At 40.8% G+C, this 16,653-nt stretch overlaps 1 protein-coding gene across 8 annotated transcripts in view; it reads left to right on the forward strand.

The window, feature by feature from the left end:
- Positions 1-9,393: 9,393 nt before the first annotated feature.
- mvb12bb (multivesicular body subunit 12Bb) overlaps positions 9,394-16,653 on the forward strand; it is a 145,817-nt gene continuing 138,557 nt past the window's right edge. For 7 of the 8 annotated variants that reach the window (XM_037778054.1, XM_037778059.1, XM_037778057.1 and 4 more), the window contains exons 1-2: positions 9,435-9,683; positions 10,740-10,945. The gene's annotated coding sequence lies outside the window, so the exon portion shown is untranslated. The other variant, XM_037778055.1, reaches the window with a different exon arrangement.

The raw sequence follows: 16,653 nt of genomic DNA on the forward strand, positions 1-16,653 counted from the left end.
GTACAGCTGAACACTCAATAAGACATTTTCAGGCGACCAAAAAGGTTACCTTTAATGAACTGAAAACACACTATGAAAGGCTTAAAGTTCTTCGAGGAAAACACAAACAACTCCCAGGCCGGAGGTAGTGACCTGTCAATCACAAGGTAGCCCCGCCCTAAAGCATCCCCTGCTTTATGGTCTGTTTGACTCTAAATGGGACCATCATTTACTAAATGAACATCATGCTGTATTGAAGAAGACTTGAAAATGTTTACAATGTTTACTGAGGTAATAAATCAAGTGAGAAGTAGGGTCATTTTCTCATAGACTTCTATACAATCAGACTTCTTTTTGCAACCAGAGGAGTCGCCCCCTGCTGGCTGTTAGAAAGAATGCAAGTTTAAGGCACTTCCGCATTTGCTTCACTTTTCAGACCCGGAGGTAGCCCACTGCAGGCAACCAGCGGAGACTCCAGGAAGTTTCTGCTCCCGCAAAATGGCACTTTTCGTACGTGTTAAACAAACGTGCTGTAACGTGTTAATATGTGAGCTTTAGAGGTGCAGGTAGGATGATTATTTTCCTTTGGACAGAGCAAGGCTAGCTGTTCCCAGTATTTATGCTAAGCTAAGCTAAGCTGGCTGCTGGCTGTAGATTTATATTAAGAGGACAGAAATGAGATAAATATTCTCATTCATCTCTCGGCAAAAAAAACAAAGTCAAATTGATAATTTTACTGAAATCAATCCAAACCTGAAAGCCAGCACCCAGCTGCTTTGATTCTGGTAATTACTTGAAATGACGACTAATTTTTGCACCACATCTTCCCTCCTCCGTTCACTGTCTAGTGCAGTGTGGCTATAGGCTACGTTGTGTAATGGGAAGTCATTAGCTTTTGGTCTGATGCAGTTTGTTCTCAGTCCCTCGCTGCTGCATTTATATTTCATATCTTATGTTTCACACTGTATTAACAGCTGTGGCTTGTTTTTGCCATCTGCAGACAATTACTTGAGTTTACTTGGCTTTGTAATAATAACATGTTTTCTTCTTGCAACTCTCTCAACAGACAACATACTGCAAAGTCTTGACAGGTGCTGAGGCATTTGCTCGGGAGACACGGTGAGGAGGATTATTACTGCATTATTTAGATCTCCCTGAAATAAACAAACACGTTCCCCTTCCTGGCGTCGTGCGCGACTACCAAGTCAGCATTGTGTTTTGCATCGCTCCGGCTCGGAGCAGCCAATTATGATTTACGTCGACTACCGAGAACCTCGGTGCCCCTATTCACTACCAACAAGACCCACTTAGTGTCGAGTATTTCCCCCTTCCATACCCTCTCATTTGCTCGGTATCTCCTCCTTTTATGACCTTTTTACATTCACCTTGCCTTGTTTCACCTTCTTGCTATCACCACAGTGGCTCAGGTTCCGCTCCGCAGTCTAGTTTCAGTATAATAACTTGACACTTCACATTGCATTAGTCTTAGTCCCGACAACAAGGTTATGTGACCTATAGTGTCAGAGAGCATACACCATACTTGCCTGGAGTAGCTATTTATCAAGACAGCTTTGGGCCACCTATGATTCAGAGCAGAACAAATACAGATGTGAGGCGGTTATACCGAGGACATATTCGTCCAGCAATCAGAGTTTTGGTGAGCAAACACCCTCATCAGTTGTCTCCTGAATGGGACATTTCATCTTATATAAATCATTACGTAGTTAACATAATCAAAACATGAATGTCAAATTTTTTTAGATTCACTCAATGTGGTGTAAACTTTGGAAAATATAATATTTTATTCCTTCATAAATACTTTTTTTCTTATTCTCGACTATTGATTAAGATCAATGAGCGGAAGTGTGGAGGGCCGTGCTCTGGGTGGATGGGGAGGAAGAGGAAAGGAGGCCGGCTCTGAACCCGGAGGAAGTCATTAGGAAACCAGTGACCTCACTGGTGCAGCGCTCAGAGAAGCTGCCCACTGGCATGATGTCATATTTTACATGCCATCAGTCATTCCACCACCCCTGGCCACCGAATCTGACGAGCACACACATATTGACCGTTTGAGATCATGAAGAGGAAACGTGTTAAAGTGCATTTATGTGGACATTTTACAGATTATTACAACAGGTTTCCGATCACTTTGGGCTTTTTGTCACTTTAACCCAGCGATGTGCAAAAAATCAACCCTCGGGCAACATCCTCCACCACAGTCTTTACTGTACATCTGGTCCCCGTGACAACCCCTCACATTATAATAGAAATAACAGGCGTGTAAACTGATTATGGATATGAAGTTGCAGTCATAAATTGCCTATATACATTTAAAAGACTGTTGTTAAGCTTTCTGAGATGCTCTTTAAAGTGACCTTTGACCACGTCTAAATGTGTTTGCTGTGGGTTTACAAAGTGTATAATTTAACCATGTTGCTCTATTCTTTTCAGTACACAATATGTGATCAGAAGATGTGTGATTAGCCCATTTAAGGCAAGCAGATACGGTATATATATTGTTGGGTATCCACAAATGGTGGATAAAGTTGATTGATTGATAGATAGATAAAGATAGATATAGATATAGATAAGATAATAAAAAGATCAATAGATAAAGATAATAATAGATGAATAAATAATAATAGATAAAGATAATAATAGATGAATAAATAATAATAGATAAAGATAATAATAGATAAATAAATAATAATAGATAAATAATAATATATACGGATAATAATAGATAAATAAATAATAATAGATAAAGATAAATGGATAAAGATAATAATAGATGAATACAGAATTATAGATAAATAATAATAGATAAATATAAAAAGATTAAGGTGGCTTGATTGATACAGGGAGAAAAGATGATTGGATTTTGATGTAAAAATACGAAGAAATAGACTTTTGTAAAAAAAAAAAATTAAAAAAAATTAAATTAAACAATACGACCGGGGAAGTGATCTACAGGGGTTAAAAAGGCATTTTCAATTTCATCTTGACATTAAAGTCAATAAATTTGACAAAAAAAAACAAAAACAAAACGTAAATGCCATGAACCAATGTTGCTGATACTTTAACACATAACTTCCTGTTTTCCAGAGGAATTCTTCCAGATCATCACATGACACATTTTTGGAACAATACATACTTATTGTGTCTTATACCAGCATAAATATCATCTGCATACAAAAAAATGTTCTAATGAATTATACTTTTCATTCATATTTTTTTGATTCAGTAATCATTTCCGTGTGCATTAGCCCTTGGAGTACGGCATCAGACAAGGGTCATCGAGCCAGCAGATACAGTATGTTGTGAACAGTTGTACGTAGCAGCACTGAAGCTCGTTGAATAACTGACATTATCATGATTAAACCAGAGAAAGAAGAAGTGTAAGCTTAAACCAGGTAGCGGCATTCAAACAACACTGTGCATTTGCATTCATCAAAAACCCCTCGAGACTTTCCACATGTCTCTGCATTAAGCTTCAACGTGCTTCACCTCAGAAAGGCAGTGTAACCAGTGTGGCTACTATGTTGATCTGTGCTACAATCTGCACCAGTGTGCTGCATAATTTATTTTATTGCACAAGAAGTAAACCCCTATCACTCTTCCACACAATCGCAGCCTTAGTAAATGTGTTTATCTTGTTTATTTCTCCCTCTCTGGGTCTCTGGGGTCCGGGCGGCCCCTGTCTGCTTCCTGGTGGTGTCTGGGAGCCCAGGTCTATGAGGCACCAGGATCATTTTCCCTCTGTAGCAGTTGTCACTAGCGTGGACCCGGCTAATTCATCTTGCTAATGGCAGGTGGGTCAGTTGAGCGCTATAATTGTGATTTCCGTTTCTCCCCCCCCCTTCTCTCTCTCTCTCTCTCTCTCTCTCTCTCTCCTTCTCTCTCTTTTTGTGGCTGTAGTTCCTTGATCTAATAAAATAGCAGAACCAGCTTTAAGAGAAGACAGCTCCACCTGCCATCAACATGTTTCACCACATCATTAGAAAGATATGCAAATTAAATTGTGTTTGCAGTTAAAAGCAAAGAATGACAAATTGTCAAGAGTTGTCGAATGCCATACATATTTGGTTGAACTGGTTGATTAAAGACAGAAAAAAATTTTTTTTTAGTGAAGGTAAACCAAATTAGGGCAGGGTTTTAGGTAATTTAAGCCCCTTGAGTGGCACTTAGATTGTAATTGCGTTGCACAGAACCAACTGCTTTTCATGAGATAAATAATAAAATACCTTTTTTTTTTCCAGAATGGTCTGGATATAATGAACTCAATGCTTTTTAAAGAGTTAACAGATTTTTTATTTTTTTTTAAACCAGAATGAAGTCAGCAGCCAGTTGGAGTCACTGGGGCATGAATCTCCAGAGAGCAGTGGACATGGAATGAGCCCGGGCTGATTTCAGTCAGGAGGAAGGTCGTCACCACACAAATGAAAAACATGAGAAGTGGTTGAAGGTCTAATCAAGTCCTCAGACTGCACTCACTGGGAGCAATTAAGTTCCTCCCTCTCCCCTCCACATAGGTAACCAGATCCTCCATATTGACATTCTCAATAAAAGGTCATTTACTGTATGGATAAAATCATCAGCCTCTGTGAGCCCAGGAACCTTATAGCGTAAAATGAACTTGAAAATTGTGGTCAGACCGAAAAAATTGCACGGTGTTTACAAAACATACAAGGACGTAAAATCGAAGAAACGATTCACATAAAAGGACAAGAGGAATATATTTAATACAATAAATGCTTGCGCCGTGTGTTTTGGGAATCTACATGCATCTTCGCTGCATGAATTTCAAGACCTTGGCACCGAGTCCAACCCGACCGCAGGAATTCATTACCATCATTGCTAGCCTGACACAAATTAAGTCCCGGTACTTTCTGTCTTGCCTCTCCCGACCACAATACTTCATCATAAGTCATCCTTAATTTGTATGGTTGTCGCAGGCACTTGTTGTCAAGTCTGTTAGCTTGCAGCTCCCTTTGTCAAAGCCTGTCAGGACCGCACAGACTGGCGGGGGAGAGAGAGAGACGGTTTTCACACTCTGATTCCACCTCCAATGCCCACAAAACGCTTGTTTGCCTCTGAGCCAAAATGTAAAATATAGCCCTTGCAAGTGCTTGTTGTGCTGTCTCCCTTCATATACATTTTTCAGGACGTAATAGAGGAAAAACTATACATGATGGACAGAATTCTACACTGTCCAAAATGTAAGCTGTTTGGGCTTTAAAAGCCTCTTTCAAAACAGGATTTTATTGATGGTGAGAACATGTTTCCTGTCTCTGTTTTTCACCCCCCCAGGAGGAGCCAACCTGTCTCCGTTTCTTCTCTGAGCATCTGGCTTTTTACAACACAAAATAAAATTAAATGCAACTTTGATGCTCACCGAGTAAAATTGAATAAGAGGTAATGATACTAAAAGAGTTGCGATTGGGTTTTTAGCCGCAGAAAATACGCAGATTTAGGTGTGACTTATGAGTCAGACTTTTGTCTTTTCCTTTTGCCAGGGCCATAATGAGCGGATATAAATGATCTTAAGCGTGTCGAGATTGTCTTAAGCTTTAACACAGTGAAACAGAGTAACACGTATTATGGCCTTTTCTTGCGGGCAGCTCTTGAGGGTTACCAGCCGTATGTCCCCAGTCAAGCACACCTAATGGAAATGGGATGAGAGGGCTGGTAAAATCACCCTGACCAAAGAACTGACACAGTTAACGCTAAGCATATTAACAGCAGAGCCCTATAGCATCTAAAAATAGCTTTGCAAAAAAAAAATACTCTGCACTCCAGGACAACACAAACAAACACAAAAATTAGCAGAAGAGAAGAAAAATGTAAATGTGTGTTGGTGGGGAGTCGGCCATCATTTCACTTGAAATTCTTTTGCTGCCACCCCTCCATCTCCGTTAATTACTTCCACAGCGATACACAGATTCCCCTGGGCTCTTTACCAAAAAAACAATAAACATTGTATCACACTGACTCACCAATTGGCAAACAACTGCAAAAGAAACAAGAATAAAAGTAACCAATTAACCATAAAACCCATTTCCCTGATTGGTAACACTCAACTGACTGTATTTGACCTCAAGACACCATAGAAATGCTCCACTGGCCTTCATTATCATATTACAAAAATAGCATATGCTTATGAAAATATCTGATGTTTATAAGTAGCAAAAATATGATAACTAAATATATGTTTACTTATGATGTTTAACATCTATAAACACACTATTACGGCTTTTTTATGCTCCCATTGGTGCATATTCAACAATACAGCTCATATATGCAAGATGACAATTTCGTAAAGGTACAGTGTGTAGGATTTGGTGACATCTAGTGATTCGGTTGCAGATTGCAACCGACTGAGTACCCCTCCGCTCACTCCTCCCTTTCCAAGACTGCGGTAACGTGAGCCGACAACTGCAAAACCGTGGTAACGCCTTTCTCCTCGCTCAGAGGCCATCCTTACCATAATAACACTACTTTAGGAGCAACGGAGGTCAGACGGAGGCTGGCGGTATACCACGGTTTTGCACTCTGCGACTCACATTACCGCAGTTTCACAAGCGTGTTAGAGAACTACGGTGGCCTTCAGGTAACGTGAAAGGCTCTCTCTCTAGAGCCAGAGTTTGGTTTGTCCGTTACTGTAGAAACATGATGGAGCAACACGGCGGACTCCGTGAAGAAGACCCGCTCCCATGTAGATATGAAGGGCTCATTCTAAGCTAACGAAAACACAATGATTCTTAGTTTCAGGTGATTATACACTAATCAAAACAGTTATATATATTATATTCCATTTGAGACGATTGACAATTTCAAAATACAAGAGTGGTATCAATTTTTATCATATAACTCTAAGCCAGAAAACTATTGCTTTAGGACGTGTATAACAGCTGTATTCATTATGACGTTCACAAACAGGAGAACCCTATTGACTCTGAATAACTCTGCAGTTTAGTCTCAGTATAAAAGCTGTTTCTTCCCTCTTTCAGTGACATATTAGCAATCTGAAGCTAACTTATTAGGCGTGTAACCAAATCTAAGCTCTGTAGGGGACCATTATCATGTTTTCCATAAAGAGTTTCCTCAAACTCTAGTTTTAGATTACTCAGTTTCTTCACATTTCACGGTCGCTGTTTTGTCTTAGATTTAGGTAATTTAATACAGAGGCAATAGAGAAAACATGAGATTCATTTTTTTTTTTTTTACAGAGCACTACACATTTTGGCACTCTGACTCGCAATGTGCACAAAGCATTTATTACATTATGGAGGCGAAGTGGTTTCCGGAGCAATAAAACAAATTCTGTGTTGCATGTATTTGCCTTCATTTGTTGAATTATTGTTTTACATCATTTGGAAATAGTTCATCATTTGCTCCATTTTTACAATAAGTTTACCTGCACGCATGCTTTATTTTACTAACTAGATCAAGCAGAAAAGCAGCCATGTGAAATGGGAGTACAAAGAGAATGCGGCATCTAACTTCAATAATAAATCAAGGAATCTCTGTCTGTCTGTCTGTCTGTCTGTCTGTCTGTCTGTCTGTCTGTCTGTCTATCTGTCTGCCTGTCTGTCTGTCTGTCTATCTGTCTGCCTGTCTGTTGGTGTGTCCTTCGCACATCTCGAGAACCGTTCACCTGATCTACTTTACACTTGCAGTGTTGAATTTGGTGTAATTTGGACGACACGTTCAATATTGATAAACTTTGAATACACAAGCGAACAGCGCTCTGTTCAGCAGCGGGAGATGGGCTTCAGGCTAGTCCAGCATGTCGTCTGCAGTGGGAAGACCGTGACTGCAGTCCACTTTTAGCTGCTGGATCCTGGATAAAGCCTGCGAACACTACATGGGTGCTGGATTACAACCAAACTTTTCTTCAATTCCCTTTACTTCTTCACTTCAATGAGCACAAGAGCCTACAAGCACACTTGCCAACCCTCCCGATTTTCCCGGGAGTCTGCCGTTTTTCATTGCCGTTTTTTCCTCCCGACTTCACAATTCACCTGTATTTCTCCTGATTTATGACACATTTTCAAACCTTTTTTTCCTTAATGTTATCAGAACCTGTTTGTGGCACTGGACAGCGTGTATAAGCCCTACTGTTTCCACCACAATTCACAATAAAGCTAACCCAAATGTTGTTTCCTGGCACAAAAGAGCTGCCCGCGACCTCCCGACATACCGCGGTTTGAGCTGCGTTTTGCGCCCAAAGTCGAGCTTTGCCCGACGCAGTGAAAAGCCGTCGTGGTGCAGCGCAAGACATTAGAAATAATGGGTTCCGGAACGCAGTGGTGTCGTTGTCGCCTTGGGTCAGTGAGTGAGAGAAATTGGTTGAAACAGCAACACCGGTGGCCGTTAAGTCAACGAAAGTCAGTGTCCTGTTGCTCGCGCTCACCCGTGTGCACGCACTACCTGAATGTGAGCGAGCATCTTTCAAAACAGTGGGGCGACACACGTCAGCTAAAACCACAATATCACTCTATATTTCACCTGCTTGGCAGTAATGTTAGCTGACCAGACGAAGGTCTCTCCATGAATCACTGCTGATCCTAGTGTTGGCTTTTCCTGCTTCAGCCTCCCAGCCGCGGCCGGAGGGAACAAGGGTGACACCGGAGTTTTGGTCGGGGACGATAACGTTTCTCGCTGCGGAGCCCCGTCACTTCAAAAGACGGGAAACCTCTGTTGGTCTGGAGGAGCTGTAGTATTTATTTCTGCACAAACGTCCACTGTACATTCACTAGATATTCTCAGAGCTAAACTAACTCTTCTGCAGTGTGTAGTGTGCACGCATGCACGTGAGAGTGGAGCGAAATAGCGAGAACGAGCGCGATGTGTTAGTGAAGGCAAGCAGGCAGGCAGAGGAGCAGCGGAGCAGAGTACAGCAGAGACTACGGCCCTGGAGACCAGAGCTTCGGTCTCCCCCGCGTCCTCCGACCGCGGCCAACACTGTTTTGAAAGACCGGCTACACTAGATAGAACTTTGTGGTTTTGGTGCTTCTGTGTAGTTTGTGTTGGAGTCTGAGTCTGAACAGCATAGCCACACGCGAGCGTGCATGGGACACCGACACGGATTGATTTATACGTGTAAGAAGTTACAAACAGTCCCTTTAAGATAAAAAATGATGTTGCAGCGTACTTATTATTTTGTTATTTTTATTCTTTAAAAGTCACCGGGAATGCAGGAAACAAAGTCTCTGAAACCCATTTTGGTTTTGAAATCCTCCCTATTTTTGAAGAACAGCACCACTCAAATTGTATATAGTCTGCTAATGTAACATAGTTTAAATAACAGTTCAGATTAAATCCCTCTCAATGGGACTAAACCACTCCACCTGCTGCTGTCACATGTGAACCTGCAGCTACACTGAGTAGTAACAGCAAAGGATTATGGGTAACGCTCATAGCAACGGTTGCTACCATTCCACTGGGTAAGGTGTCTGTGGGCAAAATAATGTTAACTAATTAGAAAAGCAGATACAAATTGAGCTGGCTTTGGTATTTGGTTGTTCATTATCAGTTTTAGATTAAATTCGCCATGTTTTTGTTCAGTTAACCGTTCGTTTTTATGTGTTTTATTGCCAGTAAAACTCTAACAAGCTAACAAGCTAACAAGCTAACATTAACGGCCCTTCAGACTGAGCATGCGCAGTTTGTCCACTGTGTGTTGGTTGTCATGGATACAGGTATGTTACAGTATGTCGCTTTATAAGAGTGTGCTAATATTTTAAACATGCAGATGAGGTATATTTTCTATGGTGTACTTAATGTGTTTTGTAATGTAACTAAGTTGCATAATTGTTATTATAAAATGACAAAATACAGAACCAAAAAAGGTAACAAGATGAGATAAGATAAGATATTCCTTTATTAGTCCTGCAGTGGGGGAATTTGCATTGTAGAGCAGCAAAAGGAGATAGTGCAGAAAACAAGATGCATCAGATAACACGGTAAAAAAGAGCTAAACAAAGTGTAACAAAATATGAACCATTTAAATAGAAGGAAGTATAAAAAGAGGAGCAGTATATACAGTATTGACAATAAACAGACTATTAAAAAACAGTCCAGTGTGAGAAATATATTTGTCTACATTTTTCTCCAATTGAATTTAAAGGGACTGTTTGTAAGAATCAGAAATGCTTGTAAACAGCGACACCTGTGGCCGTTAAGTCAACGAAAGTCAGCCTCGGGCTCGCGCTTGTGCTCACTCTACATAGACATGAACGAGAATCGCTCAAAAAACAGGGAGGCGACACACGTCAGCTAAAATCACAATATCACTCTATATTTCACCTGCTTGGCAGTAATGTTAGCTGACCAGACGAAGGTTTCTCCATGAATCAATGCTGATCCTAGTGTTGGCTTTTCCTGCTTCAGCCTCCCGACTGCGGCCGGAGGGAACAGGGGAGACACTGGCACCCGGTCGGAGACGATAACGTTTCTCGCTGCGGAGCCCCGTCACTTCACAGGAAACCTCTGTTGGTCTGGAGGAGCTGCAGCAGTTATTTCTGCACAAACGTCCACTGTACATTCACTATATATTCTCATAGCTATGAAGTCTTCTGAATCTAAACCCACTATACGATCACTGTGTCAATGTATTTTACAGTGAATGGATTTTCAAACATGTAAACATACTGTAATTCTCAAAGCAATGGAGGATTTACCACTAGACAGTGCGTGCGCTGTCTCTCCACAATAGATGACTATTCTACTCTATATATACTTTGTCATCAATGCAGATGTGGAATAAACCAGCTGTTACCACAAGCCTGACAAGCTCCGGGTGATTGATTCAGACAGTGAGACATCTCACAGAGGTCACACTAAGGCTAAATGGATGCTGGTCTGGATGACGTTACAACCAAACTTTTCTTCACCTCCCTGGAAGCAACAAGCATGAGGGGATAGCCTACAGGAACCACCCTACCATCGCAACTCAAAATGTGTAAGTTACTAACTTTATACTAACATACTAATAATGTTGCCCCCGCTGGCAAAATAACTGTGCTAAGCCGGGTGGCCATCTGTGCATGTTAGTGCATGTGTGTCCCTCTGTGTGTGTCCCACTGGCTAGCTAATGGCCGCTGCTCTAACACTGTACTGACCAGTATATTGTGTGAGTGAAATCTGAGTCTGCAACGTAACCAACCGTAACATCTTTCAGTCAGGTAAATGTATTTGTACTGTACAATAATTTCCTCCAAAGAAGAAGTACACAGGAGTATACAGTTGAGTTGCATATTTTTTTAAGGGCTTTTGGGGCCTTTAGTAAGTTATTTCGGGGTACAATGACTTAGAATAGTAACATAATTCAATCATTTTCACATTTAATCATCATAATATATCTATAGCAGTTTGGGGTCCTTTTACTTGGGGGTCCCAGGCAGTTGTCTACCTTGCCTAACGGTAAAGTCTGCCCCTGTTTTTTTTTTTCCCGTGAACTAGAATGTATTTCACCGGGGTTTCTGACCACGGTTAGCTGCGACTTAGGTGTGTTTTGGGGCTGATTTAGTGATTTGGGAACCCAGGCAAACGCCGTCAGGCTTTACTTTTCAGCCTATCTCTAACTGGGAATGTTGGTATTGGCAGTGGTAGAAGAAGTACTCAAAACTCTCTTTCTGAAATAAAACTGTGTTTTTTCCTGTGAACCAGACTGTATTTCACCGTTTTTTCTGAGTAGCCGCGGCTGGGTGTGTGACGCAACTATGTCATGGCAGGTGTATTGCTGAGGACCTAAGGAGGCGCAGTGTCGAGTGTGAAGTTGAGCAGTTCTTGAGAAAGCTTTAAGCTGCAATACCACAAGTCAGTCATGTTTTGCGTGTGCACTGTACTAGTAAAGTACATAGCAGATTTTCTTCATTGTTTTCTATCATTTCGGAACACAACCAGCAGCCCAGCAGGCAGTGTTGGGACTAATACAGAGAATATTGTGTACTTTTGGTCTGTAAGTGAATTTGGTCCAACTTCAACATGCAGCACGCCGTGCTCTGGCTGTGCTTTCTGTGGTAGCACTGAAGCAGAGAAACAAATGCCAAGTTGTCTGTTTACTAGTTAGCACTCTTGAGTTCCTCACATTTGCAGTCATTCAAGTTTAATTGCCATTTAGATGCATGGTGATTGTGTGTGTGTGGGTTGCGGAGGAAGACTGGTCCTAATGGAGTCATAAGGGCAATAATCTCCTGTAACATACTGTATTTGCGATGGTTAAATCAGCAAAAATAATTTTTTGCTGATTTCACTGATCTCCCTCATGTTGGTTCTGTTACCTTCGGGCAGAGCCAAGCTAGCTGTTTCCCCCTGTTTCCAGTCTTTATGCTAAGCTAAGTGAAATTAAACAGTCTGTAGCCTTAGCTGACAGATATGAGATTGGTACCATTCTCCTCAGCAAGAATGTTAATAAGCACATTTCCCACAGACATTTTTAAGCTATTCATTTTACATAGTTTATAAGTATTGATATTGCCACAGTGTCTGTGGTATTCAGTGGAGGAAACAATGCAGCTGTGTCTTTTGAATAAGTAAAGAGACACTATTACTAACACATTCATGTTGGCACTATCAGCAATGAATCATGGATGTGGTGAAGGGCTGTATTTATCTGAGAACAGGACAGGGACTGAAGAGGGTTATCAACAGTTTCACACATCCACTGATTCCCTTTGATGTGAGATGCACCATAAAGACGTAAGAACAAGAACAGCGACTAGCAAGAATTGTTGGCGAAATCGTCATCCTGTAATTATTTATGGAGTAGAGCATTTAAAGTAATTACTGAGGTGTTCCCACAAAAACAAGCTGGGCTGTGAGGCCTTTTTATTTTTATTGTCCACGTCAACTGATTTGTTCTGAATGGCTTCAATGGAAAAAGCACATTTCAGCAGAAGGTGTCACACCCATACATCTTGTTATGTGGTCATAGTGCTTACTTGCAAAGTGCCAGTCTTATTCATGTCTGAGTGGGCATATGCCACACAAAGGGCACTTCACACAGAATGGATTCTAGTAGAAGTAAAGTAGTTGTACTGATGCATTGACATGACATCACAGCAAACCTCAACATCAACACATATCTGGCTATCTTTGGAACGTGATGATGATCTTTGCTGTGCCTCTCATCAACAGTGAGAAAGATTGCAATGTACAGCTGTCTGCGCGCCACATCCATTTGACATGTTGACACAGTAGGTCCTTAAAAGTGCATGTGTCAGGAACTCGGAACTAATAGCGCAAGGTCTAACTTCAGAAGATTAGCCAAGCAGCGTCTTAAGCTGCGGCTGCTCCGGTGTTTAGAAGCCGTTTTATGAAAAATGTGTGTGGCACTCGTACGTGAGGAGAGAGAAATGAAGGCGACGGGAAGGGCTCTGCAGGAGTGGAAAATAAGTGAAATGTAAGTCATAGGTAGCAATATTTTGATAAAGTAATCATGCTTCAGGAGCAAAGCTCGGACTCCGATATCAGCCTTTGGTGATTCCATGGAGCTCCGCCGAACATGGCAGCATCAGATTTACAAATTGAAAATCATTAATAATTCTAACCAGGATGTGATAAATCTGGAATCACTCCCGATGAACCTGGACACACTTTCATAAATCAAAAAGATTACTCGGAAATTTTTTAAAATCTGATGTCAAAGTGTCAGGCTTACTAATGGTTTTTGTAGATCCCTCGCCGTGATATATCATTAATCTGAGATGCATTTGAAGTGTGTCACCGGGGCAATATGTGATCCCTCTAATATTAGGAATATGCTGGTCTGTGTCAATACAGGAGATAGAAAGGATAAAAGCGGGTGGGGGTGCTGGGGAGGAAGTTGCCGTGGGTTACATTTTGATAAGGCAGTTCAATGAATAGCCTATATCAAATGACCATACACAGCAGGAACTGAATATCCTTTTACATGTGAGTGTAACAACAGTTCTGGTGATGGTGGTGCAGAGGGACTGAAGCTAACCTTTTTTTTTCTACATTTTTTTGTCTGCCACTCAGAAATTTTGTCTGCCACTTTTGAAATCTCTGCGCTAAATGAAGGATTTACCTTTTAGATCTGATGTCAATCAATGTTCAATATATTTTACATAAAAAACATTATAAACATGGTAAATTACAGTGTTCGAATTACACCGTAGCTTCTGGGGGAGCCCTATTTTTGGGGCGAAGGATGGTACTGTACACAGTACTGTACTGTACTTTGCAATTGACATCTATAGTGGTTATTTGCATAAAAACACACAGTTCAAATGATTATGATTATTTAAATATTTGCTTTGATTAAAAAAGTTGTTGGCAAGCTGTTAGGAAGTTACACAGGTCATAATTCCCTCTCTATCATCTATTTATATTGCTGTGAAAACATCCCCTACAAACAACTGGATTTATTCAAGTTTCTCGTTAAAAGCTTAATTCTATGAGATTACATTTGAACACATCATGATAACGTTGTAATTTACCTTCGCCCAATAATCATTTTACAGAGCAGACCGTGAACACCTCATAAATGTAACTCAATGGCACCTCTGTTAACGTTAGTGGCTCCGTTATTTATCCAAGCAGGACCGTGCTGCCCACCGGCTGCTAACAGGTAACGTTACTAACGCTCCTCCTTTTGATTACAACACAGATTTGTTGTTCACAGTGTAGCATTATCAAGGAGAAATAGGGTGCATCCCCTCAGGTTTAGAAGTAATAGCGCCATGCTTTTGAGCATTTTTTTTTCTCTTCGCCGTGTCTCCGGTCCCAAACAAACTGAATGATACAGCATGCGTATGCTTCATTTTGCATGCGTAACTGTCGGAAAGCAACAATAAGAGGAATCGATAGTCGCTGAGGCATGAGATGCCAAGGAATGGGACAACTAGGAACCAACGGGAACCGATTCTCTATTCCCATCCCCACCGTTTTCCCTGTCTGCCAAAATGGCCTGACGATTTTATCCGCCACTGCCAACAATTTACCCGCATTTGGCGAGTGGCGGCTGCTAATTTCAGACCCTGGTGGTGCATCATGATGATAGTGATGATGATGATGACGATCATACATCGCAATCACTACTGTAGAAATGATAACAGACACTCTTGTATTTTAATGCAGCACTCGTGTTCCCCATGCTAAATCCTGAGAATATCCACACTCTGTATCCCCAAAATCCACATCACTGCTGAAACACCTTCTTTATTCTGAGAGCGGCGTTGCTGAGACTTAGGAGTGCTATTGTGAAGAAGGAGGTATTGACCGTGATGGTGAACAGGGCACCTCTGTAATCTAAATGTCATTCACTGAAAAGCATCTCCCACACAGCCAATGGCTTTCATCTGAATGTGCCTCCAAAAGATTCAATTACTTTTTCTCTCCTTCTATTTCTTTCACCCTCTGATCTCCACCCTCCTTCCCATGCACTAGTTGCTTATCTGCTGTGATTATAGTCATTATGAAGCAGCCGTGTCTGTAGTGAGATTTCATCAGGAGCAGACATGCTCAGCCAGCTGCCTCTGCAACCAGGTCCCGTTTAGTAAAGGAGCTGTACAAAGAGATGAAATACTGGATATTTCAACTACACTTCCTGACTTACCATAGAGTCTTGCACTCATGGCATAACATGGGATTACTAATAAGTATGCATTCTGTGCCATATATTCTGTAAACATTATTCACATTTAACAGGAGTGGCTCCATGTAGTGTAATGCACAGCTCTGACTGTATTTCCTATTCTGGTGAGGCGAGGGGAGAGGTATGGCAGCCTGAGGATAGAGGGCTGTATCAGACAACACAGCTGCTCTTTTCATGTTCAAAATCTGTTTCTCTCACGTCTCCGTCTAGGTTTCAGCGGAGGGGGTGGAGTTTAAATGCGATGGAACAAAACTCATTTTTTGACAATGACATCAAAGGAGATGGCTGCTTTTGTGTTTGAAGTGGAGCATGTTTGAAGTGTTCTGAAGACAGTGGAGTGGTAGGGCAAGTTCATTGTTGCTTCGCTCTGGGGATGATTATCAGCTGCTATCGGCGCGAATCTCTGAAACAACTGTCAGCATGACATGTGAATAATGATCTCCCTTTTTCACCTGCTGACGCCTAACCGACTCTGACACCTAAATACCTACAGTACTACTCGAGTTCAGACATTCCTTCCTTCTTTCTTTCTTTGGCTGCAGTTTTAGGCAATTCTTGGAGATTATTGAAACCATTGCAAAATTTTATTTTAACTTTGCACTTATACGCTCTATATTAACAATTTATAAATGATTTTATAACACACTTTAACACATAATAATGACGTTATAAATAGGTGAGAAGGACATGTTAAGTGTTTATTAAAGTTTTATAATCATAATAGCATCTGTAACTGATGCAGTCAATGAATGCCTGATAACACAGTGTAACATATTGTATCATACAGTATATCATATAATAGTTTTAAACACATCTATAAACAACCTTAAACTTGCTGTACATGTGTACAAACAGTTAAGAAATGCTTTACAACATGGTGGAAAATTGTTATAAATGAATATATAACTATGTAAACTATCTTTAGTATAAAATGGAGTAAAGTAAAGAATAATTATTATTATTCATTATAAACAATTTCAAGTTCTAACCTACAAAGAATTTGCACATGTGCACAGTCACCTAATAAATGTTGATTATAAACTTGTAGT

Source organism: Sebastes umbrosus, chromosome 8 (assembly GCF_015220745.1).
Source record: "Sebastes umbrosus isolate fSebUmb1 chromosome 8, fSebUmb1.pri, whole genome shotgun sequence".
Classification (NCBI taxonomy): Eukaryota; Metazoa; Chordata; class Actinopteri; order Perciformes; family Sebastidae; genus Sebastes; species Sebastes umbrosus.